This window comes from Gadus chalcogrammus, chromosome 13, assembly GCF_026213295.1.
Source record: "Gadus chalcogrammus isolate NIFS_2021 chromosome 13, NIFS_Gcha_1.0, whole genome shotgun sequence".
Classification (NCBI taxonomy): Eukaryota; Metazoa; Chordata; class Actinopteri; order Gadiformes; family Gadidae; genus Gadus; species Gadus chalcogrammus.
Window position 1 is genome coordinate 5,668,098 of NC_079424.1, and position 5,000 is coordinate 5,673,097.

Here is a 5,000-nt window from a genome sequence, read left to right on the forward strand (position 1 = left end):
TCAACATATGAAAAACGTCTTGCATGATTCCCAATCAGCTCATTATTAAAAGGTCATCCGAGTTGCACAAAGTGCACCAGTACACTTGGACCCCACTCCACAACCTTGGTGAACCTCTCTCAACCACCTGAACCCGCCTGCGTGTGATTTGTGTTCATCAGAAGATTCTATTTTATGAGACAGTTCTTTCTACGCCTATGGGAGGTTAGGAGAGAGATCTGCAGAGTACATGCATGGCCAGCCTGTTTAACAGTTTCTGTCGCTGGCAGAACACCTCCTGTCCTGTTCAGACCTGCCTGGAATGTCACAGCGTGCTCAGAGCACCGGGATTGATCCTCCATCTAGACGACGCCAGGACCTGAAGCAGCCAACACACAGCATATCCACCCGCATCTTTTAAATGCAGTTATATAAAGACACGCTCGCAGAATCATTATTCCTTTAGCCTTTTTCTGAACTGCTGCATGGTCGTGTGTTATTGGACTGCATTTCTATTGCGCTTTGCTAACCAGCCGCCACCCAAAGTGCTTTACAGAATTGCCTGACATTCACCCATTCATACACACACTCACACACCGACAGCGGTGTCAACCGCGAATTGCTACCACATGCTCGTCGGGAGAAGTTATGTTTAGGGGTCTTGCCCAGGGACACCGCGACACTCTATGCTCGCTATGAGGAGCTGGGGATCAAACCAGCAACCTTGCGGTTGTGGGTCGAGCCGCTCAACCTCCTGAGCCGCATGCAGCCTGTGTTACACGTCTGTATCACATGAATGCATATGATCACAGTTTGGCTGGTTGACATCATAACCAATGAAGCCATGCCTCATTCCATGAGGACTCCCCAGACGTAAATCCAAAGCACTACGCATGGATAAGACATGTTAGGCTCTGCACACGGGGAGACTAACATGAAGGGGAGAACCGTCCATAAAGGAATCCCTGATTGAAACATGTTCCTATTAACACTACTGTGACTGCATGTGTGTTTTCTGCCTACACCTATCATAGCTCTGTGACCCACTGCAGGTTAGATTGAATAACTAGATCAGGGCCCTTCCCTGAGGATCTTAATCTCAGGGTGGAGGGGGGATGGAGGGTGAATGAGGGAGGGGGGGCCAAGAGGCCCCAGGCAAACGACTCGCTCTAACTGCATCATTCTCAGGTTGAGCTATGTGTTGCTGTGCCCAGACTTGAATGTGTGTGTATGTGTGTTTGAGTATGTGTGTGTGTGTGTGTGTGTGTGTGTGTGTGTGTGTGTGTGTGTGTGTGTGTGTGTGTGTGTGTGTGTGTGTGTGTGTGTCTATGCATGTGTGTGTTAGTGGGTTTGACTGTGTGTGTGTGTGTGTGTGTGTGTGTGTGTGTGTGTGTGTGTGTGTGTGTGTGCGTGTGTGTGTCTATGTATGTGTGTGTTAGTGGGTTTGACTGTGTGTGTGTGTGTGTGTGTGTGTGTGTGTGTGTGTGTGTGTGTGTGTGTGTGTGTGTGTGTGTGTATGTGTGTCTGAGTGGGTTTGACTGTGTTTGTTTGATTGTGTGTGTGTGTGTGTGTGTGTGTGTGTGTGTGTGTGTGTGTGTGTGTGTGTGTGTGTGTGTGTGTGTGTGTGTGTGTGTGTGTGTGTGTGCACGTGTGTTTCTTCTTCTCTTCTGTTTCATACAAGTAAACAAGTGTTCCCAACAAGTGAATCCAAGAGGAACCGAAGGACAGCTGTGACAACAGAAATATGATTTTCTAGTTTGTGTTTACTGGCAACCAGGCATCGTCACACCTAACAGACTTAGAAATCAATTGGCTAGAGGAATTCACACAGTCAATGCGAACGGGACGGGTTTTTACGGTTTATATTCCAGCAGCTGTTGAAATGTAAATGGATTCACTGTATCAAAACACACGACTCTATTTCTCTGTGAGTAAAAGGCTTATCCCCTCATTACAGAGGGCGAGAGGGAGAGAGAGAGAGAGAGAGAGAGAGAGAGAGAGAGAGAGAGAGAGAGAGAGAGAGAGAGAGAGAGAGAGAGAGAGAGAGAGAGAGAGAGAGAGAAATGCTAAAAAAAATTGAATGATAGAGAAAGTGGGATAGGGAGAAAGAGTGAGTGAGATAGATAGAGAGGAAGATAGAGTGTGAGAAACATGGAGAGAGAGAGAGGGAGAGAAGTGGGAGAGAAAGGGGGAGAGAGAGAGGAACGAAAAGAGAGAGGAGGAGAGAGTAAGAAAGAGAGACAGAGAGCGAGAGAATGATAGAGAGAGGTAAACTTATTGTCAGTTTGAAGATATCTGGTCTTTGATGAGCCATTCTGTTGGCCTCCCCGTAGCTCTGAACCCCAGTTAAAAGAGCATAAATGGTAACACAACATAAGAAGCAGGACCTACTTCCATTGTGGTCCTTACTGTATGGATATTGTGGAAGTGTGTGTGTGTGTCTACGTGGTTATAGATTACAGGAATATCTGCATATGTAAGCACACAAAACATCAATGTCCAGAAACTATTCACTTTGGCCATTGTATTCTGACCACAGCCTAAAACTGGTCCATGACAAAGACCTATACTAAAACTGATCCATACTAAAACCTATACTAAAACTGATCCATGCTAAAACCGATACTAAAACTGATCTATACTAAAAACCTATGCTAAAACTGCTCCATGCTAAAACCTATAGTAAAACTGCTCCTTATTAAAACCTACTAAAATGAGTCCATTTAATGAGCTACATAGAACCCTGGATGCATGACTTTGCAGCGTCTTTACAGAGTTAGATCCTCTAAAAGCCAGTGTTTCAGCTACCTCAAACATGACTGGGTTTGCAGTCTGTGTCATACAATTAAACTGTCAGCATGCAACATGGATCCTCTCCGATTGTAATCTTTGTTAATGGCCGTGCTCGCTAGGTCGGCCAGGCTCAGGATGCACTAATACACGAGGTTAAGAGTTAAACACGGAGCCCCAGGATTCATAACAGCTCAAGAATAACTTGATAATGAAAGGAGAGATCATGCTGCTTCAGGTGAAACGGGAAGGGACCGATTCACATGCAAGTTGCCGAAACTCAGTGAACGATATCGGGAATATATAGTTATTATAGGAATATATGTCTGAAATATACAGTCTGTGATGTGAAGTTGAGGTTTCATCGTTTTGTACATTTCAAGGACAGTAACTTTTGCAAGGTTTCCCTGCATTTGGGGCCAAAAAGTGCGATCAAAACACAATTGGCTTGCAACAAACCCCTATGCGTGAGGTTCTCCAAGGCAGGAGAGGTAAATCCGGATCCAAGGTCCAGCGGCAGCCATGTGGTAGACCAAATACATTCCCAGATGAATAGATTCAATCCAAACTTGAACGAACCTTGGTATCTTGTCGCCGTCCTTCCCTCCCTCCCTCCCTCCCTCCCTCCCTCCCTCCCTCGCTCCCTCGCTCTCGCCGCGTCTCCAAACGCCACATCGGTGGAATTTTCCATGAGGTGCTGTTCGGAGCGCTCTGAGGAATGTGGACAAGATGCAGCAGGTCTACCCTGGGCTCCCTCCTCCACTTTGAACACCGCGCTGTAGAATTGACCTCCAACACATATCACTTCCATCTCCACGTCAAAGTGGAGGAGGGTGGGGTGAATTCGGCCCGGGGCCCAGGGATAATAAAACTAGGTGTAGCAGTGTTTTTTTTTCCCGTCAGTATTGCCTCTTGTGTCTCTCCGGTTGGACGTTTTATGGCTATGGGCGGGCGTTAACACTGGCTTAAAGGACTAGAGTTGGGTAGTTACGGTCACGCAGTCTATAGTAGGTCTAAGCAATAGCTCACAGCCGAAGAAATACCCACAAAGGGATGTTTATCATTCATGGGTTTTTAATCCAGCTTTACAGGATTGGGTTCTCGTCTCGTTGGGTTGCCTTCAAATTAGTTGAAGGCAATACTATATTTAGGTTTTCTCTCATGAATGCCAATATCTGATGAGAACACTAGCGATCAAGAATATCAGGGGCAGCAAAGAGAGTGTTTATGGTGTTCCCGGCCAAAAAAAATCTGGGATCAAACCCCAGGTTCAGAGAAACTACCTCTACATTCTTCAGGAAGACGCCTTACCCCTGCCTCGTGACGAAAAATCAATCTAAATAGCTTTGGACCGAACATTCGCTAGAATAGTCTCTTCTTGTAGGCCTAAATACCTGCCAAACATCCGCTACCATTATACAACACCCTGTGTGAATAACCGTGGATTTTAATCTGTGTCTTCAGAGCAACAGTTCAGAACATGTAAAGGTTATCCAACGAGTGGGCATGTACAAACCAAACAGCTGTCTAGTCATAATTCCGCAAGCCACACCCTATCTCTGCATAATACCTATGAAATGATACTGTGTGAAACCGATGGGGCGTTTTTATTGCTGGGGGTCTGGATACACATAATTATTTGGTTAGAGAAATTAATAAGAGGCCTTTTGAGGTTACAACATTTCAATTTTTTTTAACTTCTTTTACGGTTTGCTCGTGTCACAACTAGCCGACTGTAGTTGTCTAGAGTTGGCAGTTGTACAGTAGACCTGGTGCATGAATGGGAATGATATGCTGTAGGCTTTCTCATACTGTAATATGGAAAATCGAGTTCCACCACTTGTCCACCCACACAGAGCCTGAATAAAACACGAGAGAGATATACTGTGAGGCAGCTTTCAGATACATTGGATGAGACTGAAGTTTAGTACTATTGTGTCATATCACATTTTCCCAGATGCCTTTTGTTTCGTCGTCCCATGGGTCTGCGACTCTGCGGGGATGCAGAGGTGGTTGAAGGAGGAGATAGCTCCACCTATTGAAGATGTAAGTTATTACAAGGTAAACATGGATTCTCAATGTCAAAAGGCCATCCAGTACAAGTATTTGTTGATGGTTTATCCTTCCCGACTACATCAATAAATCACGAAGATGCTCATTGGTTTCAATAAATAAAAGCATCTTCCATCTGCTGCCAGTTAATGTACAACCCCAACGTCATAATATTTTTA